This window comes from Hordeum vulgare, chromosome 3H (assembly GCF_904849725.1).
Source record: "Hordeum vulgare subsp. vulgare chromosome 3H, MorexV3_pseudomolecules_assembly, whole genome shotgun sequence".
Taxonomy (NCBI): domain Eukaryota; kingdom Viridiplantae; phylum Streptophyta; class Magnoliopsida; order Poales; family Poaceae; genus Hordeum; species Hordeum vulgare.
The window spans coordinates 604,721,330-604,747,714 of NC_058520.1; the positions used below are offsets into that span (position 1 = coordinate 604,721,330).

Here is a 26,385-nt window from a genome sequence, read left to right on the forward strand (position 1 = left end):
ATCATTGTTTACTCTAACTCCTTTGGTCTCAATGTTATGTATATGCGTATCGCTATCAAGATTCAATATGAACAATCCTCTCACATTCGGTGCATGACCATAAAAGATGTTACCCATAGAAATAGAACAACCATTATTCTCAGACTTAAAAGAGTAACCGTCTCGCAATAAACAAGATCCAGATATAATGTTCATGCTCAACGCAGGCACTAAGTAACAATGATTTAAGTTCATCACTAATCCCGATGGTAGCTGAAGTGACACTGTGCCGACGGCGATTGCATCAACCTTGGAACCATTTCCTACGCGCATCGTCACTTCGTCTTTCGCCAGCCTTCGTCAATTCCGCAGTTCCTGCTTCGAGTTGCAAATGTGAGAAACAGAACCGGTATCGAATACCCAGGCACTACTACGAGAGCCGGTTAAGTACACATCAATAACATGTATATCAAATATACCTGATTTTTCTTTGCCCGCCTTCTTATCTGCCAGATACTTGGGGCAATTGCGCTTCCAGTGACCCATACCCTTGCAATAGAAGCACTCTGTTTCAGGCTTAGGTCCAGCCTTGGGTTTCTTCGGCGGATTGGCAACAGGCTTGCCGCTCTTCTTCGAATTGCCCTTCTTGCCTTTGTCGTTTCTCTTGAAACTAGTGGTCTTGCTTACCATCAACACTTGATGCTCTTTACGGAGTTCAGACTCTGCGACTTTCAGCATCGCAAACAACTCGCCGGGAGACTTGTTCATCCCTTGCATGTTGTAGTTCAACACAAAGCCTTTATAGCTTGGCGGCAGTGATTGAAGGATTCTGTCAGTGATAGCCTCTTGCGGGAGTTCAATCCCCAGTTCAGCTAGACGGTTTGAGTACCCAAACATTTTGAGCACATGTTCACTGACAGACGAGTTTTCCTCCATCTTGCAAGCATAGAATTTATCGGAGGTCTCATACCTCTCGATCCGGGCGTTCTTCTGAAAGATGAACTTCAACTCCTGGAACATCTCAAATGCTCCATGATGCTCAAAGCGACGTTGAAGTCCCGGTTCTAAGCCATACAAGACTGCACATTGAACTATTGAGTAGTCCTCCTTACGCGCTAACCAAGCGTTCTTAACATCCTGATCAGCCGTAGTGGGTGGTTCATCTCCTAGCACAGCATTAAGGACATAATCCTTCTTCCCAGCTTGTAAGATTAGCTTAAGATTACGAGCCCAGTCTACAAAGTTGCTTCCATCATCTTTCAACTTAGCTTTCTCTAGGAACGTATTAAAATTCAGGATGACACTTGCGTGAGCCATGATCTATAACACAAATATATTCAAAGTGGACTTAGACTATGTTCAAGATAATTAGAGTTCAACTTAATCAAATTATATGCTAAACTCCCACTCAAAAAGTACATCTCTCTAGTCATTTGAGTGGTTCATGATCCACTTACACTATCCCAAGTCCGATCATCACGTGAGTTGAGTATAGTTTCAGTGGTAAGCATCCCTATGCTAATCATATCAACTATATGATTCATGATCGACCTTTCGGTCTCATGTGTTCCGAGGCCATGTCTGCACATGCTAGGCTCGTCAAGCTTAACCCGAGTGTTCCGCGTGCGCAACTGTTTTGCACCCGTTGTATGTGAACGTTGAGTCTATCACACCCGATCATCACGTGGTGTCTCGAAACGACGAACTGTAGCAACGGTGCACAGTCGGGGAGAACACAATTTCGTCTTGAAATTTTAGTGAGAGATCACCTCATAATGCTACCGTCGTTCTAAGCAAAATAAGGTGCATAAAAGGATTAACATCACATGCAATTCATAAGTGACATGATATGGCCATCATCACGTGCTTCTTGATCTCCATCACCAAAGCACCGGCACGATCTTCTTGTCACCGGCGCCACACCATGATCATCCATCAACGTGTTGCCATCGGGGTTGTCGTGCTACTTATGCTATTACTACCAAAGCTACATCCTAGCAAAATAGTAAACGCATCTGCAAGCACATATGTTAGTATAAAGACAACCCTATGGCTCCTGCCGGTTGCCGTACCATCGACGTGCAAGTCGATATTTCTATTACAACATGATCATCTCATACATCCAATATATCACATCACATCGTTGGCCATATCACATCACAATCATACCCTGCAAAAACAAGTTAGACGTCCTCTAATTTTGTTGTTGCATGTTTTACGTGGTGACCAAGGGTATCTAGTAGGATCGCATCTTACTTACGCAAACACCACAACGGAGATATATGAGTTGCTATTTAACCTCATCCAAGGACCTCCTCGGTCAAATCCGATTCAACTAAAGTTGGAGAAACCGTCACTTGCCAGTCATCTTTGAGCAAAGGGGTTACTCGTAACGATGAAACCAGTCTCTCGTAAGCGTACGAGTAATGTCGGTCCAAGCCGCTTCAATCCAACAATACCGCGGAATCAAGAAAATACTAAGGAGGGCAGCAAAACGCACATCACCGCCCACAAAAACTTTTGTGTTCTACTCGAGAAGACATCTACGCATGAACCTAGCTCATGATGCCACTGTTGGGGAACGTCGCATGGGAAACAAAAATTTTCCTACGCGCACGAAGACCTATCATGGTGATGTCCATCTACGAGAGGGGATGAGTGATCTACGTACCCTTGTAGATCATACAGCAGAAGCGTTAGAGAACGCGGTTGATGTAGTGGAACGTCCTCACGTCCCTCGATCCGCCCCGCGAACAATCCCGCGATCAGTCCCACGATCTAGTACCGAACGGACGGCACCTCCGCGTTCAGCACACGTACAGCTCGACGATGATCTCGGCCTTCTTGATCCAGCAAGAGAGACGGAGAGGTAGAAGAGTTCTCCGGCAGCGTGACGGCGCTCCGGAGGTTGGTGGTGATCTTGTCTCAGCAGGGCTCCGCCCGAGCTCCGCAGAAACGCGATCTAGAGGAAAAACTATGGAGGTATGTGGTCGGGCAGCCGTGAGAAAGTCGTCTCAAATCTGCCCTAAAAGCTCCATATATATAGGAGGAGGGAGGGGGACCTTGCCTTGGGGTCCAAGGGACCCTCAAGGGGTCGGCCGAGCCAAGGGGGGGAAGACTCCCCCCCCAAACCGAGTTGGACTTGGTTTGGTGGGAGGAGTCCCCCTCCTTTCCCACTTCCTCCCCCTTTTTTTTTCTTTTCCTTTGATTTCCTTTTCTTGGCGCATAGGCCCCCTTGGGGCTGTCCCACCAGCCCACTAAGGGCTGGTGTGTCTCCCCAAAGCCTATGGGCTTCCCCGGGGTGGGTTGCCCTCCCCCCCCCCCCCCCCCCCCGGTGAACTCCCGGAACCCATTCGTCATTCCCGGTACATTCCCGGTAACTCCGAAAACCTTCCGGTAATCAAATGAGGTCATCCTATATATCAATATTCGTTTCCGGACCATTCCGGAAACCCTCGTGACGTCCGTGATCTCACCCGGGACTCCGAACAACATTCGGTAACCAACCATATAACTCAAATACGCATAAAACAACGTCGAACCTTAAGTGTGCAGACCCTACGGGTTCGAGAACTATGTAGAAATGACCCGAGAGACTCCTCGGTCAATATCCAATAGCGGGACCTGGATGCCCATATTGGATCCTACATATTCTACGAAGATCTTATCGTTTGAACCTCAGTGCCAAGGATTCGTATAATCCCGTATGTCAGTCCCTTTGTCCTTCGGTATGTTACTTGCCCGAGATTCGATCATCGGTATCCGCATACCTATTTCAATCTCGTTTACCGGCAAGTCTCTTTACTCGTTCCGTAATACAAGATCCCGCAACTTACACTAAGTTACATTGCTTGCAAGGCTTATGTGTGATGTTGTATTACCGAGTGGGCCCCGAGATACCTCTCCGTCACACGGAGTGACAAATCCCAGTCTTGATCCATACTAACTCAACTAACACCTTCGGAGATACCTGTAGAGCATCTTTATAGTCACCCAGTTACGTTGCGACGTTTGATACACACAAAGCATTCCTCCGGTGTCAGTGAGTTATATGATCTCATGGTCATAGGAATAAATACTTGACACGCAGAAAACAGTAGCAACAAAATGACACGATCAACATGCTACGTCTATTAGTTTGGGTCTAGTACATCACGTGATTCTCCCAATGACGTGATCCAGTTATCAAGCAACAACACCTTGTTCATAATCAGAAGACACTGACTATCATTGATCAACTGGCTAGCCAACTAGAGGCATGCTAGGGACGGTGTTTTGTCTATGTATCCATACATGTAAATGAGTCTTCATTCAATACAATTATAGCATGGATAATAAACTATTATCTTGATACAGGAATTATAATAATAACTATACATTTATTATTGCCTCTAGGGCATAATTCCAACATCAACCGCGTTCACTAACGCTTCTGCTGTGCGGTCTACAACGGTACGTAGATCGAACATCCCCTCTCGTAGATGGACATCACCATGATAGGTCTTCGTGCGCGTAGGAAATTTTTTGTTTCCCATGAGACGTTCCCCAACAACTAGATCATCGATGGCGCGCGTTGCCGCGCCCATCTTTTTTGGCTCTTATTTGTTAGGAATATAAAGTAATATGTATACAATTGTTTACAATGCTTTGAAATAATGTGTTTTTTGGTAGCTTGTGTTTATCTCCAATTTTCAAAATAATGTCAAGAAATTGAAGAGAAGAATCTAAGAGACTTCTTTATTCAAGTTGTGTTTGTTGGTTGACGGATACATGTTAGGTGATTGATCATGACCTCTTTTGGCTCCTAAAGTAACTCTTGTAAAGTATCACATCACAAAACCTAGAAACAAAAATGTTGAAGAAAGAAGAATATTTAAGGAAATAAAAATTACATTAGAAGAATATTCAAGGATTTTTTTGATAAAACAATCTAAATTAATTCCTAACTCCTCCTTTATGTCAATGACGAATCAAAATACAACATCTCTTTCAAAACACCAAATAAGAAAAAAAAAACATACAATGCTATATCGGGTAAACTTTTACCTTTCGCAAGTTATGAATCTTCCCGTTTCAATGCAGAGAATGGAAGTAGCAGCGACATCAAGATGAAATGCCTTGGAGACTTAATTATTGTACTCCCTCTGATCCATATTACTTCTAGCTAAAAAAATTGTTTATAGCACTGAAGTACGTCTAGATACATTCATTTAAGCAACAAGTAATATGAATGGGGGGTATTATTAATCAGTACCTATAGCGCTATGCCTTACATGGTACTGTTATTGTTAGGAAAAATAATGCCTATAGTGCAACCATTTCGATGTTTGGTATTGATTTCCGAGCAATCCTCTTCATGTTTATATAACCAATAAAAAAGTATGCCTACTGAATTTGGAAAAGAAGTAACAATGGGAATCATGTTGTCCGTCTGCCATCATATGCATGCTCATAAATAAGATGGCAAATACAAGAATGTTTTGTATGACAAAAATTACTTCATATGTAGGAGGACATATTCTCTACCTTCTAATACTTTAGCAACTTTCATGAAAAGATTATCTCATCTTGTTACCTTGCATGTAAAGTGACCTCGAAATGGTTACACAACTATGATATTGTTAGCTTGTCACTTGAAATGGATCTACATTATGTCTAACATACGATTTGGAGGTAGGAGCATATTCAAACACAAGATGGAACTCCTCTAGTAAACAATGATTTTTTAAATGGAGATATTATTTAACCCTTTCTGCATGCCAGTGGTAAATGCATCTGAACATATGCACAGTCTGTATCTTTGAAATAAATAACTCAGCTGAAAAGATCAGGTTAGCATGCACAATTTTAAAACTCATCGTAATAACCGATATAACAGGTGAGGTTCCCATCCAATTACAAAAAGAAGTCATGCATTTCTACAAAAGCAACTCATAAGACGCTATAACCAATCAACATCAGTTCAACTTCAGAAGTTAGCGCATGCTTCCATTGTACAAGCGGTTACTCCAGTTTGCCAATATCACAAGGAAGAAAGGTCCATTAAAATACTCAACATATAACATGGCTTAATACAACATATAAAGTATACAGAAGGTGCAAATTTAAAGTAGTACTAAGCCATATGTGTAGTTTGAAAAGACTAAATTTTATTAAAAAATAATCAAAAAATCAGAATTATTGTCGGCTTATAAGGTACTCCCTCCGTTTCATTATGTAAGGTGTATTATTTCCGGCAAGGTGACCAAGGCGCGTAACTATACACATGTTAAGACAAAATTAACCTTGGCAAAATTATTGATTAGAGGCAACAAAATCATTTAGGCTAGGAAAGTAAGATATATGCACAATCATGAGAGAGATTATTTCCTTTTTCTCTTTACAAGCACAACGGCCTCTCATGGACGACACAGAAGCTTCAGGAAACAACAACAGAAAATATGTCAGCCAGCTATGTACATCACCATGAGAGCCCAACCTCATCACAGTTTTTTGTCTCTCTCTACCTTGATATTGTAGACGTGCAAGCGCAATGGAACTATGAAAGCACATAACCACAACTGCAAGCGTGTGTGCACTCGTACACGGTCTGGAACTATGAATAGTTATGAATTCTACTTGAATTGTTCAGAAAAAGAATTGTGCTACTTCATGTTTTCAGACAAGGACTGATGGCCCCAAAGAAAATGAGAAGGAGGTAAGCTGGGAGGGCAGGAAACAACGCACCTTCGCTCGTGAAGGGACAACAACGATTCCATGGAAAACACTGTGTTTTGTTTCCGTGGTCGCTCGCCTCGCACGGAACGCTTCACTCAGTCGTGAGGCTTGCAAATGTGAAAGCTGATTTTTTTTCCTTGTTGCTCACACAAGCTAGCATGGCGTCACCGTCATACCTCGCACGGAACGCTTTGCCGGCACATGATGAGAAGTAGAATATCAGATGTATGTACCATAGTAAAACTACAGGTATTGACAAATTAGAGAACAGAAAACTGTAGTACTTAATTAATTAACTTCTTGTAATACTATACTATTCATACCTCAACTTGGTCCACGTGATTCAGGGGAAGATAATATTCATGATGAAGTAGTGTCCGCATTAACATCAGAATCGTTTCCTAAATCCCCCTTCAGCCTCATGTTCATTTGAAGCTATGTAAAACGTAAGTACCTAAAATAGCACTGATCAACCATCATCTGGAACACCAGAATCCGATGCAATCACAAGAGGACCGTGAACAAAGATAGCCCCAATGAAATAAATCATGAATCAATCTGAGCGAGAGGTGTAATTACCTTGTGTGGTCTCATACCGGACCCTTTATTCATGGACCCTTTCATCACCGGCCATCACCAATATATTCTTCTGCCATCCGGTGGATCAAAACTTTATGTTGCATCCCTTCCAACCACACGTACATATTTCTTTTAGGGTTTGGGGAACTGAGAATGAGATATGGGAGTAGATGGGGACCTTACGAATTTGTGAACGATGCTAAGAGGATGGGGCTAGCGAGGCCGAAGAGGCCGATGATGGCGAGGCTGCGGCGGGTAAAGCGGAAGTTGAGCTCCAGGTTCTCCCGGACGGTGTTCCACCCACCGGTTCTTGTTCACCTCCATGCCTCCACCCTTCTTCTCGTCTCATGTCGTCGAACCGTCGCCTCCTGCTTCCTCTTCTAGCGGCGATCTCTTTCTTCACTTGAGATTTGGAGGCTCGGTCCAGAATGGGAGCGATCTAAGTGGCTCCACTCTGCAATGATGTGCTTGGCGATCCATTTTGGCCGTCTCTCTCTCTACGGTGACGGCGACACAGGCGGTGCATCAGAAGGAGTCGGGGCTATGGAGTAGGGTTGGCGTGGGAAAGGGAGAGAAGGGCGAGTGTCAAGACAGAATCACCTCCGTTCGTTCAACATGTGACGTTAGCCCTTCAGTGAAGAGGCTTCAGATTCGGCCACCGGAATAGCGACCGAGGACATATGGCCCAGTGTAAGCCCACTCCGGAGAAAACAATGTATTGGACGGCTAGGGATGGCCAGGAAACGTGATCCGGTGGCTGAAACCAGTCAAGGCCTGAGAGAGCTCGGAAAGGGTTCGGTTTTACTGTCCTTAATATCTAAGAGCGAGGACTAGGTCTTATGAGAGACAAGTTATTCTAGTTTATATTATTACTTGACATGATCGATTAATTAGGATGCATGATGCATATGATGACTATATATATATTATGATGTTTCTCTGTTTTATTTTATATGTATCATATGATAACTTGGTATATGATTAAGTTGATGATGAGTTGTTAGATGATCGATTAGAATACTATTGCCATTCGACGAAAATGATATGAAATGATATAGTGTAAAAAAGATGCATATATGTGCATGTAACTCGTGTCTACATTTTGTAAATATGTTCGACAAAGCACGACGGATGACCAAGCACGGAGATATATAAGGGAGGACACTTTTCTCTATTAGCTAGCTAATAACAACCTACATTAACCCCTAAACCAGCCCCTTTAAAAAAAACCTCAGCTCCAGCCAGGTGCTGACGCGTGGATGCCTTTTGATCCCTGTTGGTGTCATCAACCGGGACTAAAGCCCCCCCTGCCTGGCCTGGCCGCGGCGGCCACGTGGAGGCCCATCTGTCCCGCTTCATGTAAGAACCGGGACTAAAGGCAAAGGGCATTAGTAACGACCTTTTTGTCCCGGTTCCAAAACCGGGACAGAAGGCCCTTACGAACCGGGACAAAAGACCCTTTTTCTACTAGTGTATCTTGGATCTTGGCAAGTTGAAGGCAAGTGTTTCTCTCCTCCAATGAACGCTTCGGTGATGGTGGTGGCTAGATTCTTTGACGATGATGATGTAAATTTCATTGGGTGTTGTTTCTCCGGACTGTTTCAGAGAGAAGCCATATTTTATATATGTTGCTACTATTATATTATGGGACGAAGGAAGTATCATTATTTAGTTTCTTGTCACATCGGCTTAATGGAAGATTTTAGGAGTCCATGTTAGACATTATATGAATTTCATGTTTTGTCGTATATTTTTCGCCTAGTTTTTTTTAGAATGAATCTACTTTGAATAATTAGTTTTGTTGATCGTCTTGCCTGATTGCAAACTACTTGGCCACATAATATTGTTGAATCCTTATTTAATTGTTTTATGCCGTTGATTTTTTGTTTTCTATAAAAGTCCACCCGGGTAACTTTGAATCCTGGATCTGCCATTGGGTACATTGTTGGATTGGTCGCCTCCTCTCTTAGCCACAACTAGCGCTCATATTTCTTGTGCCTCCCATTGATACCACCATCGGTGAGCCTCGTCTTTTTTGGTCGTAGGGCCATGGAGGCACGGTGGATCCCCGCCTTTGCCATTGGGAGGGCTTCTTTTCTGATGTTTTTTTAGTTTTATTAGGGCTTCTATTCTTTTCAGAGAAGCTAGGCACCGACGGCTCTTAGAAGATGGAATACGGTTATCCTCATTTAGCCTCCATTCTAGCGGTGTTTCTAGCATCATTAAAGAGCGTGTGGGGGTCTGTCTTTGACGGATCTCCTGGGACTGGGTCGGTGTTTGTGGATCTAGTATTTGATCGTTAGTGGTAATGTGTGTATAGGTTAGATCCTTTTGATCTATGCTTTTCTTCATTAGTGTAGGTTGTTGTCCTGTGTGATGGTTCTGCAGGGCCTTATGACGACGAATTTTGGATTCTCTACTACAACAAAGTTTGCCTGGATCTAGCGAGGAACGGAGGAAGGGAAGATGACGGCGGCATTCCTTCAACTCGCTTCAATGCTTGTAGTCTAGGTGGTTTATAATTGCACTATAGCCGACGCCGCCACAGCCAAAGGGGCCATTGCTTTTATGAAACACAAGTTAGAGGGGCCCGATTTCTTTTATTAAAAAAATTACAAAGACCCAATTGCTTTTAATTAAAAAAATTATAGGGACCAATTGCTTTTAATAAAAAAAAGTTATAGGGACTCGATTGCTTTTTTTTAAGGGATCAACATGTGGGCTCCACCTATCGCAACGGTCAAAGCTAGTTGTGTTTACTTTTATGCCATGTGGGACCCAATCTACCATAAACACGATTAAAATTAACTAACACAGTCCAACGTGGTAATTTTGGAACAACGAACCAAAATAGTGGTAGGTTTCACGGAATTTAAAAATCAAATGGAAGTTTTCTGGAACCCTAGCCCCTAATATGATAGTTTTATGCTATTTACTCTATAAATAGAGGACAACTTACTGCCCTTTTCAGCTATGGGGAAAAGTTATCAGAAAATGTACTCCTCAGAAGTTAAGAGTTGGCTTGTTAGCTTAGCTGATTGTCCCATTAACACTTTCTACCAACATATCATAAGTCCCATTCTGAGGGAACACAACCTCTTGGTCTTTAATCCTAATAATACGGATGAGAAGGACCGTTTCGTAGGACTCAGCACATTCCCAAGATGATAGCTTAGTAAGACCATCACTAACTCTATCCCTACTAATAAAGCACCTTGTAACACTGGCAAGAACCCTTTCTTGGACTGTTCCATTTTGAACCTCTTCAAAACTTTATCAAGGTATGTGCTTTGTGAAAGTCCTATCAGGCGTTTTGATCTATCCCTATAGATCTTAATGCCTAGAATGTAAGCAGCTTCTCCTAGGTCCTTCATAGAGAAACTTTTATTCAAGTAACCTTTTATGCTCTCCAAAAGCTCTACGTTGTTTCCAATCAGTAATATGTCATCCACATATAATATTAGAAATGCCACAGAGCTCCCACTCACTTTCTTGTAAATACAAGATTCTCCAACCACTTATACAAACCCAAATGCCTTGATCACCTCATCAAAGCGTTTGTTCCAACTCCGAGATGCTTGCACCAGTCCATAAATGGATCGCTGGAGTTTGCACACCTTGTCAGCATTTTTAGGATCGACAAAACCTTCGGGTTGCATCATATACAACTCTTCCTTAAGGAAACCGTTAAGGAACGCCGTTTTGACATCCATCTGCCAGATTTCATAATCGAAAAATGCAGCTATCGCTAACATGATTCTGACGGACTTAAGCATCGCTACGGGAGAGAAAGTCTCATCGTAGTCAATTCCTGGAACTTGTGAAAAACCCTTTGCCACAAGTCGAGCTTTATAAACGGTCACATTACCATCAGCGTCCGTCTTCTTCTTAAAGATCCATTTGTTCTGAATAGCCCCTCTGCTACGGCGAGGTTGTATGAGTTCAGGCCCCTCTGCGGTGAAGGTAATAGCCCTACGTCTCAGTGCTCACGGAGCTTGTTGTCGAGTGGAAATATGGAATACCATGAGTTGCTAACCCTTGCACCAGTGGAGAAGGGTGGTTTATATAGAGTGCGCTGCCCTTCACAACGGTCGGTGCGCAGGGGTGGAATAATGGCGAATAAATACCTACGTTACAGGTAACGTACAGCCTAAATGCTAATAAAAGCGTGAGGAAACGTACGACCGTTTCCCTCCTGGGGGGTTACGATGTACAGAGTGGAATCCAGTCGGTCCGATCGATACGCTCCGAATGCTCGCCTTCGACTGGATGGTCGGATGTCTGTTACCGACTGGATGATGGGAATTCCTTAGTTTAGTCAGAGATGACAAAGGGCCTTGTCCCTTATGAAGGGTGGTCCTTGGGTAGGACCTATAAGGTAAGCTTATGACCCTACCCTAGGACTATAACCCCATCATTAGTCCCCGAATGGATTGAGGTTGAAACGACGAAGTGATGCTTGTGGTTTGGATCCGACTGGCACGGACGGGACTTTGGCGTTGCTTGCCTCGGTCCATTTTATCTTTTCCGATCGACGATCCGAGTGGAAGTGCTCGCGAAACAGACTCCCGGAAGCCGAGTGCTTCTGCGGCATCTTCTGACGCGACCGGTCAACTGACAGCGGCGGATTTTTCGGGATCCTCAAATTTTGGTTTCCGCGCGCTCAGCAGGGATGACGCCATCGCGTTCGAGTAGCGCCTGACGCCTCGATTCTCGCGCCTTCAACCTCTACACTAATATCGCCGCGGTGGGTCGGGGGGATAAGGTTTCAGGGCCACCTGCCAGCGACCCAGTCGGAACCTTACTTAAATCTCGGCGGCGAGGGTTCTTTGTTACGCTCGCCGAATCTCTTGCCTTCGCCTGCTCCGTCCTTCTCGCCACCTCCAGCGCCTCTACACTCCTTCCTCCTCCTTCCTCCCGCGGGTTCGTAGTTTCCGCCATGACCAAGGGTCAGACCAGCAAGATGGAGGCGAGGAAGAAGAAGGGGAAGGCGGCGGCTCCTGCTCAGCGGCGGCAGCGGCCGCTGCCGGCGGGGTGGATTCAAGGCGACTTCCTCCCCTCCACGGTGACGGAGGGGGATCTGCTGCAGCTGGTGGAGCACGGAATGATCGTGCACAAGTCTTGGAGGCTGCCGGCGGAGAACGAGGTCGAGCCGGCACCCCGGGAGGGGGAGCGCGTCTTGCTGCTCAGCCACGTCTATCGAGGTTTCTCCTTGCCCCCGCATCCTTTCTTCAAGGGCATCATGAATCACTTCGGGGCACAACTTCACCACTTTCCCCCGGACGCCATTGCTCATCTCTCTGCTTTTATAGTTCTGTGCGAGTGTTTCATTGGCTGTCCTCCCCATTGGGGGCTGTTCAAGCACATATTTTCTGCTAGATCCCAAACCATCAAACGACTCAGCCAGTCGGATGATAAGACACATCTTCTCCAGCTCTGCAGGGACTTAGGTTTCCAGAAAAAGAGTCGGAGTAGTTATCCTGCCCTCCAGCTAAGTGAGTCGGCCAGGAACTGGCAGTCGACGTGGTTCTATTGCCAGGATATCGCCTGTCTGAATGCTGCGACAGGGCTGCCTCCCTTTAGCTTAGATCGGCCCGCCCCGCCTAAGCAGCTCGTGCTCACGAAGGCGGAGAAGAACGACATCCAACCTCTGGTTGAGGCACTCGTAGATGTCGTCAGGAGGGGGTCACCGGCATAGACTTGCTGGAGGTCTTCCTCGGTCGGTGTATCCAACCTCTGCAGGCTCGCGACCACGCCATGTGGCATTATACGGGGCCCGAGGATTCCACTCGGACCAACGTTGTGGGCGTGACTGAGGAGAAGGTGACCTCGTGGGTGCTCCAGATCACAGGCCCCTGCGAGAATCCCAAAGGATCTCGGCGAGTGAAGCCTTTCTGCACGGATAATCCTCCTCCGAATCAGGTGAGTAACACTTGTCGAGTGCGCCTAACTGTCTTAATCTTATCGTTTGCTTGAATCTCTGTGTGACGTCTGATGTCGCCGACTGAATTTTATGCAGAAGTGGACCAACTGGTTTTCTCCCGTCTCGAACGGGAACCCGGCCGAGGAGGAGGAGGAAGGCAGCCAGGAAGGCAGCGTGAAGAGCACTTAGCATGTCTCCGACAGCGGGGAATCGGAGGAAGAGACTAGCGAGGAAGAGGAGGAAGACGAAGAGCAGGATTCGCCGCCTCCGCAATTAGAGCATCGGACCAAGCGCCGACACGAGCCTGCCGTTCCCTCGGTCCCTCCGGCATCTTCGAGTGCTCCGTCCACTGTCCCAGTGGTCTCGAATGCTCGGAGCACCAAGAGGGCCAGGGATGCTGCCGCTGAGCCTGTGGGTCAGTCTTCCAAGGCGGCCAAACCGAGTGGGCCCAAGCCTCGGAAGGCTCTGCCGCGGATGAGGGTTGCTGTCCCCGTCACATCCACGTAAGTGCATCGATCTTCTAATTTCTTGTGATATCCGAGTGAACTCCTGTTTATTGGTCGAATGGATTTCACTCGACAGAGTCGCTACTTCTGCCACCTCTCCGGCGCGCCAGGAGGATGACCCCATGGACACGGACAATGTCGTCTCATCCCAGCCAGGTGCGTTGTAGTGACTCCGAGTGTTTTATACTATCGCGTCTCGAATTCGATCATAGGTTCTGCCTCTTTCTTTTTCTGAGATCTTGCGCCGTTCAGTCTATCAGGGGCGATTTGCATGGATGAGGGTGATCAGGGGAGAGCTGAACAAGCTGCGGAGCCTGTTCTTGAGGCTGCTCCGCCTGTTGCTGCTCTCGCCGCCGACGTGCTGCCGACTGAGGTGCTGCCGCCGACTGAACCGGCGCTGGTGGTTGAAGAGCCGACTGGAGCGGACCTTGGGATGACTCAGGAACTTCCAACGATGCCAGGCTCGTCGAATGTCGAGTTCAACATCCAGCGTCTTCCGGAGGAGCAGGTGGGAGCGGCCAAGGGAGCCATGGTGCAGGCGGAGCTGATGGCTGGAGAAGCCAAGAGGGCCTACGACTCTGTCGCATCCTTGTAGCAGCGGAGCTTGGAGCTGCGGGATGATATCCGAGTAAGTGGGCTAGTAAGTATTTACTTTTCTCTTGTAACTCGCTGGGTGTTCTTGGATAGCATCTGTTGTTTGCAATGGGTTCACTCTGAGTGAACCCAGTGGGTGTAGTCCCCGAGACTTCTGCCGAGTGCTTGCACCGACAGTTGTCTTTATACATATTGTCTTTGCTTTGGTCAGGTCTGTAAATAATATGACCGACTGCGAGCAGTTGTGGCACTCGGAGTGCACTTACTGTAAGAGTCCCCGAGAGTAATTTGTACTCAGGTCGGGTAGTATTGGCCTCGTAGGCGTATGTGGTAACATGCATCTCAATAGGGCGGGCCTGCTTGACTTGCATGCCAGTGGGGTCACTCTTAGTGAACCCACTGGGCGTAGTCCCCGAGACCACTGTCGACTGTTTGCGTCGGCAGGGGTATGAAGAACTTAGACTTTTATTGTTGAATTTTCGGATTGTCCCTTGGTGTTTGCTGGCAGAAAACTTGTGAAATGGGAACAGCCTATGAGACTCTCAGGGCGGAGAAGAATCAATTAGCTAGTGAGCTTGATGCGGCGCTGCTTGCAATGGCTGGCATAAAGGATGCTCTGGCGGGATGAGAGAAGTCATTGGAGCAGGCACGTGAAGCGAACAAGGTGCTGACTGAGGAAGTTGAGAAGATGGGGAAACAGAGGACTGCTCTGATGGGGCAGATGGACGTGCTGAACAAACGATGCATAGCTCAGGAGAAATACGTCAGCGACTGGGCTCGGCAGATGATGACGCGTCTGGCTGGTAAGTCCTGTTTTTTGCCGAGTGCTTGTCCTATGTGCGTTACACTCGGCGCTTATTGTTTGCTTGTCCTTCTGTTGCAGATTTTTGCATTGATGCTGAAGTTGAAGCAGCTGATGTGGAGCGGTCGATTCGCGATGACGTGCTACTTGGCGAGGACGCCAATCAGGATCTGCTCCGGGCGCACATCCGCGTGGGCAAAGTTGGCCCTTTCATCGGTCAACTGAGAGAAGTCGTCGGCCGAATCGACAAGGAGCTTTGGCCAGAAGATGAGTCGCGGCAGGAGATGGAGAACCTGATGGCTCGACTGGAGGAGATTCCGAACCGAGTGCAGTCGTGGAAGAAATCTGCAGCTCGTTGTGGTGCAGATGTTGCTCTGTCCCTGGTCCGAGTCCATTGCAAGGAGGTGCGCGAGGAGAAGCTGAAGACATTGAAGGTGGCCAACACGAAGAAACTTCGAGTCGAAGACTTCATGGAAACTTTCCTTGAGAGAGCTACCCGCATCGCCGACGGTATTGATCTGGACACGTTCGTAGAGCCCTCTAGTCCTGGCGTTAATCCAGATGATGCGTAAGAACACTTTTATCCTCGGTATGCTGAGTGTTTATCTATAAGGAACTTTGGCCACTGCTGTTGGCCGTCACATTCTTAGATCAGTGCGGGTAAGCTTGATCCGCACCGAGTGAACTATCTTTGCTAGAGCTTTTGAATCTGAATCAAAGCGTTTGCTCTTGTGTTGCAATGTTGTCTCGAGTTTTTCTGTTTGGCGTTTCTTGGTGAAGCCAAAGGCAAACATACGTAGCATGTAAGTGTTAGCCATGTATTTAGGCGATTCTTGATCGCAGCTAAATCTTCGAGTGTACGCTCGGAGGAAGTTGGTACTTAGGCGATTCTTGATCGCATCTAAATCCCCGAGTGTGGCGTGAAGTGCGCAGTCGAAGAAAGTTACTAGTTAGGTGATTCTTGATCGCAGCTAAGGCTCCGAGTGCGACGTTTAGTGCACACTCGGAGGAAGTTAATACTTAGGTGATTCTGAATCACAGCTAAGTCTCCGAGTGCGACGTTTAGTGCACACTCGTAGAAGGTTATTATTTAGGTGATTCTTGATCACAACTAAGTCCCCGAGTGTGACGTTTAGTGCACATTCGGAGAAAGTTATTACTTGGTTGATTCTTGATCACAGCTAAGTCCCCGAATGTGACGTTTAGTGCACATTCGGAGAAAGTTATTACTTAGGTGATTCTTGATCACAGCTAAGTCTCCGAGTGCGACGTTTAGTGCATATCCGGAGAAATTTATTACTTAGGAGATTCTTGATCACAGCTAAGTCTCCGAGTGCAACGTTTGGTGCACACTCGGAGAAAGGTATTACTTAGGTGATTCTTGATCACAGCTAAGTCTCGGGTGCGTCGTTTAGTGCACACTCGGAGAAAGTTATTACTTAGGTGATTCTTGATCACAGCTAAGTCCCCGAGTGCGACGTTTAGTGCACACTCGGAGAAATGTATTACTTAGGTGATTCTTGATCACAGCTAAGTCCCCGAGTGCGACGTTTAGTGCATACTCGGAGAAATTTATTACTTAGGTGATTCTTGATCACAGCTAAGTCTCCGAGTGCGACGTTTGGTGCACACTCGGAGAAAGTTATTACTTAGGTGATTCTTGATCACAGCTAAGTCCCCGAGTGCGACGTTTAGTGCACACTCGGAGAAATGTATTACTTAGGTGATTCTTGATCACAGCTAAGTCCCCGAGTGCGACGTTTAGTGCATACTCAGAGAAATTTATTACTTAGGTGATTCTTGATCACAGCTAAGTCTCCGAGTGCGACGTTTGGTGCACACTCGGAGAAAGTTATTACTTAGGTGATTCTTGATCACATCTAAGTCCCCGAGTGCGTCGTTTAGTGCACACTCGGAGAAATGTATTACTTAGGTGATTCTTGATCACAGCTAAGTCCCCGAGTGCGACGTTTAGTGCGTACTCGGAGAAATTTATTACTTAGGTGATTCTTGATCACAGCTAAGTCTCCGAGTGCGACGTTTAGTGCACACTCGGAGAAAGTTATTAATTAGGTGATTCTTGATCACAGCTAAGTCCCCGAGTGCGTCGTTTAGTGCACACTCGGAGAAATGTATTACTTAGGTGATTCTTGATCACAGCTAAGTCCCCGAGTGCGACGTTTAGTGCGTACTCGGAGAAATTTATTACTTAGGTGATTCTTGATCACAGCTAAGTCTCCGAGTGCGACGTTTAGTGCACACTCGGAGAAAGTTATTACTTAGGTGATTCTTGATCACAGCTAAGTCCCCGAGTGCGACGTTTAGTGCACACTCGGAGAAATGTATTACTTAGGTGATTCTTGATCACAGCTAAGTCCCCGAGTGCGACGTTTAGTGCACACTCGGAGAAACGTATTACTTAGGTGATTCTTGATCATAGCTAAGTCCCGAGTGCGACGTTTAGTGCACACTCGGAGGAAGTTAGAACTTAGGCGATTCTGGATCGCAACTAAGTTTTTTTGTGTGTGACCGGAGTCTGCGACCGCGGAAGAATTCTGAATCTACAAAAACTGAATCTGCTTTATATTATTTCATCAATACTTGTTCTTTACACTGCTTCAGTCGACGATCACGTGTAGAAGCGCTTCAGGATGTCTCCGTTCCATGCACGCGGCTCGTCTGTCTCCCTCTCGATGTTGTAGAGTCTGTATGCTCCATTGTTCAGCACCTGGGAGATGATGAAAGGTCCTTCCCAGGCCGGAGCCAACTTGTGAGGTCTTTGCTGATCCACTCGGAGCACCAGGTTGCCTGCTTGGAACGCGCGACTCCTGACGTGGCGTGCATGAAAACGCCGCAGATCTTGTTGATAAATGGTTGAGCGAGTCAGTGCCATCTCGCGCTCTTCCTCCAGAAGGTCCACTCCATCTTGCCTTGCTTGTTCTGCTTCAGCTCCGGAGAAGAGTTCGACTCGTGGCGCATTGTGAAGCAAGTCACTCAGAAGGACCGCTTCTGCTCCATAAACGAGGAAGAACGGTGATCGCCCAATAGATCTTTTCGAGGTTGTGCGGAGACCCCAAAGTACTGAAGGTAACTCGATGACCCATGCGCCAGCGGCGTGTCCCACCTCTCGCAGGAGTCGGGGCTTCAAACCTTGAAGAATAAGCCCATTCGCCCGCTCTGCTTGTCCATTGGATTGAGGATGTGCTACGGAAGCAAAATCCACTCGGATACCTTGGCTTGCACAGAAACCTTTGAATCTGTCCGAGTCAAAGTTTGTCCTGTTGTCCGTGATTATGCTGTGAGGTACACCGAATCTGGAGATGATGTCCCTGATAAACTTGACGGCTGTTGAGGCGTCGAGTTTCTTGATGGGCTTGGCTTTGATCCATTTCGTGAACTTGTCTACTGCCACCAACAGATGTGTGTATCCCCCTTGGCCTGTCTTGAATGGTCCGACTGTATCTACTCCCCAAACTGCAAACGGCCACACAAGAGGGATTGTCTTCAACGCAGATGTCGGCTTGTGGGACTTGTTGGAGTAGAACTGACAGCCCTCACATCGGTCGACCATATCTTTAGCCATCTCGTTTGCCTGCAGCCAGAAAAAACCAGCCCTGAATGCCTTGGCGACGCTTGCTCTCGAAGAGGCGTGATGACCGCAGGTCCCCGAGTGAATATCTTCCTGGATCAGCCGCCCCTCCTCTGGGGAGATGCATCATTGGAGAACGCCTGAAACACTCTCCTTGTACAATTGGCCATCAATGACAGTGAATGACTTCGACCTGCGGACTATCTGCCTGGCCTGGACTTCGTCTTCTGGTAGTTCCTGTCTCAGGATATATGCAATGATCGGCACAGTCCAATCGGGGATGACAACAAGAATCTCCATGACCAGATCAACCAGAGCAGGTACATCGACTTCAGTCGGATCTGTTGAACTCTTTGGTTGTACTGGTTCTTCTGTAAAAGGATCTTCTTTGACTGAAGGGAGGTGAAGGTGCTCGAGGCAGACGTCACTCGGGACTGGTTTCCGAGGGGATCCGAGTTTTGCCAACTCATCAGCTGCTTGGTTCTTCAGTCTCGGAACGTGATGAAGTTCTAGACCTTCGAACTTCTTCTCAAGCTTCCTCACTGCATTGCAATATGTGGTCATGGTGGGGTTCCTGACATCCCACTCTTTCATCACTTGATTGACCACCAAATCTGAATCGCCGTAGACCATCAGGCGACGGACGCCGAGTGAGATGGCCATGCGCAATCCGTAGAGGAGAGCTTCATACTCTACCTCGTTGTTGGAGGAATCGAAGTGTATCTGCAGCACGTACTTGAGTTTGTCGCCCTTTGGCGATATGATCACAACGCCAGCGCCGGAGCCATTCAACATCTTGGACCCGTCAAAGAACATTGTCCAATGGGCCGAGTAGATGTGGGTCGGTTGCTGTTGTTCTACCCATTCTGCTATGAAGTCAGCCAGAGCTTGAGACTTAATAGCTTTCTTGGCCTCGAACTTGATATCGCAGTACAGCATCTCCATTGCCCACTTCGCCACTCGGCCTGACGCGTCCCGATTGTAGAGAATTTGCGACAACGGAGCATCAGAAACGACAGACACCGAGTGGTCTTGAAAATAATGAGCCACCTTCTTCGCAGTCATGTAAATCCCGTAGATAAGTTTTTGATAGTCGGGATACCTCTGCTTGGAAGGAGTCAGGACCTCGGAGACGTAGTACACTGGCCGCTGAACTTTGTATGCTTTGCCTTCTTCTTCTCGTTCGACTGTAAGAACAGTACTGACGACTTGATTTGTAGCCGCGATATACAGAAGAAGGGGCTCTTTACTGAGCGGAGCAGTAAGAACCGGCTGGGTGGAAAGTAGGACTTTGAGGTCATCGAATGCGACTTGGGCTTCGTCTGTCCACTCGAAAGTATCTGATTTCTTCATGAGTCGGTACAGAGGAAGTGCTTTCTCGCCGAGTCGACTGATGAACCTGCTCAAAGCCGCTAGGCAACCTGTGAGCCGTTGAACATCGTGTATTCTGACCGGCCTCTCCATTCGAACGATGGTCCCGATCTTTTCGGGGTTGACATCGATCCCTCGTTCGGAAACGAAGAAACCGAGTAACTTTCCGCTGGGAACGCCGAATGAACATTTGGCGGGGTTGAGCTTGATATCGTACCTACGAAGGTTGGCGAATGTTTCTGCCAAGTCAGTCAGCAGGTCGGAACCTTTGCGTGACTTGACTACGATATCATCCATATATGCCTCCACATTCCGACCGATCTGGTCGAGAAGGCATTTTTGGACTTTGCGCATAAAGGTAGCTCCTGCATTCTTCAAACCAAATGGCATAGTGATGTAGCAGAAGCACCCGAATGGGGTGATAAAGGTTGTCTTTAATTCATCGGGGCCATACAGACGGATCTGATGATAGCCCGAGTAGGCATCAAGAAATGACAAACGCTCGCACCCCGCAGTCGAATCGACAATTTGATCTATGCGGGGGAGCGGAAAATGGTCCTTCGGGCAGACCTTATTGAGATGCTTGAAGTCGATGCACATTCGGAGCGACTTGTCCTTCTTGGGCACCATGACAACATTGGCGAGCCACTCGGAGTGGTGAACCTCACGAATGAAGTTGGCTGCCAGCATCTTGGCCACCTCCTCCCCGATTGCTTTCCTCTTGTGCGCGGCGGACGGGCACAAGCGCTCTCGGATGGGCCGAGCGACGGGGTCCACATGCAGTCGGTGCTCAGCCAACTCCCTGGGTACACCTGGCATGTCAGAGGGTTTCCATGCGAAGATGTCCCAGTTCTCACGGAGGAATTGGGTGAGCTCGGCTTCCTATTTAGGATCGAGGGTGGTGGAGATGTTCGTCGGGGCAGCAGTGTCGTCCGTCGGGTGAATGCTGACCTTCTTCGTCTCTCCCGCCGACTGGAATGCGGATTCAGAAGCTGGCTTCTTTGAGCGCATCAGGTCGGCGGGGTCGACTGTTTTCTTGTACTCGTCGAGCTCGAGGACGGCCATCTGCTGGTTGGCGATTCTTGATCCCTGCTGCAGGCACTCTTCGGCTTGCTGCCGATTGCCTGTGATGGTGATCACGCCTTTCGGGCCTGGCATCTTCAGCTTCAAGTATACGTAACATGGACGGGCCATGAAACTCACATACGCTGGGCGGCCCAGAATTGCGTGGTAAGCGCTCTGGAAATCCACCACCTCAAACGTGAGTTTTTCCTTGCGAAAGTTCTTGTCGGAGCCGAAAACGACGTCGAACGCGATCTGGCCGAGTGACTTGGCCTTCCGTCCAGGGACGACTCCATGGAACTGCATGCTGCTCTCGCTGAGTTTGGACATCGGAATGCCCATCCCCTTGAGAGTGTCGGCGTACATGATGTTCAGACCGCTGCCGCCGTCCATGAGGACTTTGCGTAGTCGGACTCCTTCTACCACCGGGTCAACGACCAGAGCTTGTCTTCCTGGGGTGGGTACATGTGCTGGATGATCCGACTGGTCAAAGGTGATCGCAGTCTGAGACCATTTGAGGAACTTGGGGCTGGCAGGGGTGGCCATGTTCACCTACCTGTTCACCAGCTTCAGTCGACTCTTGCTCTCGACGTTAGCAAAAATCATGAGTGTCGCATGGACTTGGGGGAACGGATCTTCCTTATCCTCCTCATCTTGTTCATTGACCTTCTCACTCGGTTGCCCTTCGCCGAACCCCTGGATCAGGAGGCGACACTGTCAAGTGGTATGCTTTGGATATATGGGGTTGCCCTCTTCGTCCATCTTCGTATGAACCGGGCATGGCTGGTCCAGGATGGGATTATTGAACTGCTTCTTCTTGGGGGTAAACTGCGCCTTCCCTTTGCCCTTGAACTTGCCATTGTTCATGACTGCAGCTTCTGCCTGCGGAGTGGATGGAACTTTTTGCTTTTGCTTCCGAGTGTTGCTTCCATCTCCGTCGCCGACTGTCTTGTGCTTGCCGCTTCGGATGCGGTCCTCTTCTTCGCCATTTGCGTAGCGAGCTGCTATCTCCATCATCTTGCTCATGGAGATGTCACCTGTTCGGCCGAACTTTAGGTACAGATCCCTGTACCGCACGCCTGCCTTGAAGGCGTAGACTGCTTGATGCTCGGTGACGTTCTCCACCGTGTGGTAGAGAGTTGTCCAATGCTGAATGAAGTCACGCAGGGGCTCATTCTGCTTCTGGACGCAATGCTGGAGCTCCATGAGGCCTGCAGGGCGCTTGCACGTCCCTTCGAAGGTCTTGATGAACACTCGGGCCAGATCTGCCCAACTGTAGATGCTTGAGGGGGCCAACTGATTCAGCCACGCTCGCGCCGAGCCGTCGAGCATCACAGGGAGGTGCTTCATGGCGACATGGTCGTCCCCTCCTCCGATCTGGACCGCCACTCGGTAGTCATCTAGCCATGTTTCTGGCTTGGACTCTCCTATAAACTTGCTGATTCTCGTCGCCAATCGAAAGTTGGGCGGGATGTCAGCCGAGCGGATGGCTCGACTAAAACACTCGGGACCAGACACGATGGTCCTGCTTCCACTTGGACGGTCCATATCGTGACCATCGCGGTGGGCTCGGCCCCTGTCGACCCTTCGCTGGGCGATACGCCCTCTTGCGTCGGGCCTTGGATCGTAAGTGTCGCCGACTGAACGCCGATCATCATGATGTCGGAACCCATAGGGCCCACCCCGCGGAGGGGTGCGTGAACGACGGCGTTCTTCGTGATTCATGGAACGGCTGCCTCCCCTGTGCTGCTGATGGGAACCAGGGCTGTGAACCGACCGATGCGTATTCGCATGAACAGAACTATTATGGATCCTGTTGTGCGACAGGGAGACCGCTGAATTCTGCTGTTGCGCCGTGTGCAACAAGGCTCGGATCTGCTCGATCCCTCTACCAACCTCTGAATCAGTCGGCTGGAGGGAATCGGCTATCTTGGTAGCCGCAACCAAGTTGAGGAGGGGTGTGCGGAACAACTCTACGTTGCTCCGCCGAGTGTGCCGACTGGCAGAACGACGAGGTGGATGGCGCGCGCCGGACGTTTCGCCGACCTCGCGCTCGCTCCGGCCAGCTTGACGGGGATCTTCATGGGAGTTGGCCATATGGACTTCTGCTGCGGGCCCGCGACCCGCATACTCGGAAGGAAACTCAGTCGGAACCGAGTCCGAGTGCTGGGACAGCGGGGCAACCACAACGGACTCTAGAACCGCCACTTGTGAAGACGCTTTCTGGCGCGCCTGGGCGTGTTGCACCCAACGCTGGAGCCGCGGACGGCGAGACCGCTTGCTGCGGCGCGTGACGACGGTGCTGTTGGGGAACGTCGCATGGGAAACAAAAATTTTCCTACGCGCACGAAGACCTATCATGGTGATGTCCATCTACGAGAGGGGATGAGTGATCTACGTACCCTTGTAGACCGCACAGCAGAAGCGTTAGTGAACGCGGTTGATGTAGTGGAACGTCCTCACGTCCCTCGATCCGCCCCGCGAACCGTCCCGCGATCAGTCCCACGATCTAGTGCCGAACGGACGGCACCTCCGCGTTCAGCACACGTACAGCTCGACGATGATCTCGGCCTTCTTGATCCAGCAAGAGAGACGGAGAGGTAGAAGAGTTCTCCGGCAGCGTGACGGCGCTCCGGAGGTTGGTGATGACCTTGTCTCAGCAGGGCTCCGCCCGAGCTCCGCAGAAACACGATCTAGAGGAAAAACTATGGAGGTATGTGGTCGGGCAGCCGTGAGAAAGTCGTCTCAAATCTGCCCTAAAAGCCCCATATATATAGGAGGAGGGAGGGGGACCTTGCCTTGGGGTTCAAGGGATCCCCAAGGGGTCGGCCGAGCCAGGGGGGAGGACTCTCCCCCCCCAAACCGAGTCCTACTTGGTTTGGTGGGAGGGAGTCCTTCCCCCTTCCCACTTCTTCCTTTTTTTTTCCTTTCCTTTGATTTTTTCTTTCTTGGCGCATAGGGGATTGGTGGGCTGTCCCACCAGCCCACTAAGGGCTGGTGTGACCCCCCCAAATGCCTATGGGCTTCCCCGGAGTGGGTTGCCCCCCTCCGGTGAACTCCCGGAACCCATTCGTCATTCCCGGTACATTCCCGGTAACTCCGAAAACCTTTCGGTAATCAAATGAGGTCATCCCATATATCAATCTTCGTTTCCGGACCATTCCGGAAACCCTCGTGATGTCCGTGATCTCATCCGGGACTCCGAACAACATTCGGTAACCAACCATATAACTCAAATACGCATAAAACAACGTCGAACCTTAAGTGTGCAGACCCTGCGGGTTCGAGAACTATGTAGACATGACCCGAGAGACTCCTCGGTCAATATCCAATAGCGGGACCTGGATGCCCATATTGGATCCTACATATTCTACGAAGATCTTATCGTTTGAACCTCAGTGCCAAGGATTCGTATAATCCCGTATGTTATTCCCTTTGTCCTTCGGTATGTTACTTGCCCGAGATTCGATCGTCGGTATCCGCATACCTATTTCAATCTCGTTTACCGGCAAGTCTCTTTACTCGTTCCGTAATACAAGATCCCGCAACTTACACTAAGTTACATTGCTTGCAAGGCTTATGTGTGATGTTGTATTACCGAGTGGGCCCCGAGATACCTCTCCGTCACACGGAGTGACAAATCCGAGTCTTGATCCATACCAACTCAACTAACACCTTCGGAGATACCTGTAGAGCATCTTTATAGTCACCCAGTTACGTTGCGACGTTTGATACACACAAAGCATTCCTCCGGTGTCAGTGAGTTATATGATCTCATGGTCATAGGAATAAATACTTGACACGCAGAAAACAGTAGCAACAAAATGACACGATCAACATGCTACGTCTATTAGTTTGGGTCTAGTCCATCACGTGATTCTCCCAATGACGTGATCCAGTTATCAAGCAACAACACCTTGTTCATAATCAGAAGACACTGACTATCATTGATCAACTGGCTAGCCAACTAGAGGCATGCTAGGGACGGTGTTTTGTCTATGTATCCACACATGTAAATGAGTCTTCATTCAATACAACTATAGCATGGATAATAAACTATTATCTTGATACAGGAATTATAATAATAACTATACATTTATTATTGCCTCTAGGGCATAATTCCAACAGGTGCGGGTCGACACCGGAGCCGACTGTTGGAGAAGAAGAATGCCGCGGGCGCCGGCACGAGAGTGCGTAGCCCCACAACGGGGAAGCGCCTCGACGTCGAGAGGAGCATCCCGAAGCCACGCCGAATCGTCGATGATGAAGGAGAGAGCGCCGAAGAAGATCTGGTGACCCATGCTCGAACCTCCACCGGACGACATGACGAAAGGAAGTAGTCGCAAACTCGCCGGAAGTCGCTTAGACGCCTGCCCCACGATGGGCGCCAACTGTCATGGGTATAAGCCTGACAGTAGATGTGTAGGGTACGAAAAGGATGGGCAGAGCCTTAGCTACGACGAGGTTGTATGAGTTCAGGCCCCTCTGCGGTGGAGGTAATAGCCCTACGTCTCAGTGCTCAGGGAGCTTGTTGTCGAGTGGAAATATGGAATACCATGAGTTGCTAACCCTTGCACCAGTGGAGAAGGGTGGCTTATGTAGAGTGCGCTGCCCTTCACAACGGTCGGTGCGCAGGGGTGGAATAATGGCGAATAAATACCTACGTTACAGGTAACGTACGGCCTAAATGCTAATAAAAGCGTGAGGAAACGTACGACCGTTTCCCTCCTGGGGGGTTACGATGTACAGAGTGGAATCCAGTCGGTCCGATCGATACGCTCCGAATGCTCGCCTTCGACTGGATGGTCGGATGTCTGTTACCGATTGGATGATGGGAATTCCTTAGTTCAGTCGGAGCTGACAAAGGGCCTTGTCCCTTATGAAGGGTGGTCCTTGGGTAGGACCTATAAGGTAGGCTTATGACCCTACCCTAGGACTATAACCCCATCAGTGGCATTATCATCTTGAATTATTTTTTCCTGTTGGTAAATAGCCTAGGAAAACACCATTGCATGATTTAGGGTGTTGTCACAATGAGGACTTAACACAAGATATGGTAATAATTGGTATTGTACAGAGTGCTCGAGTAAAGCTATCGAATTTATCATGTTGGCAACACTTCCCTTGGAAAAAGTTGCAAGTAGATAATTTTGTAAAAAAAAATGCTTCAATTGTTTGATTTGTGGATATGCCATTTGCACCTTATTTGTGAGCTGTCACAAGATTAACTATGAAGAGAAGGTATTATTATTTTATTTTTAAA

General features: G+C 48.2%; 1 protein-coding gene across 1 annotated transcript in view; it reads left to right on the top strand.

The window, feature by feature from the left end:
• LOC123442220 (internal alternative NAD(P)H-ubiquinone oxidoreductase A1, mitochondrial-like) overlaps positions 1–26,385 on the top strand; it is a 98,296-nt gene that overhangs the window by 70,230 nt on the left and 1,681 nt on the right. The gene's annotated exons all lie outside the window — the stretch shown is intronic.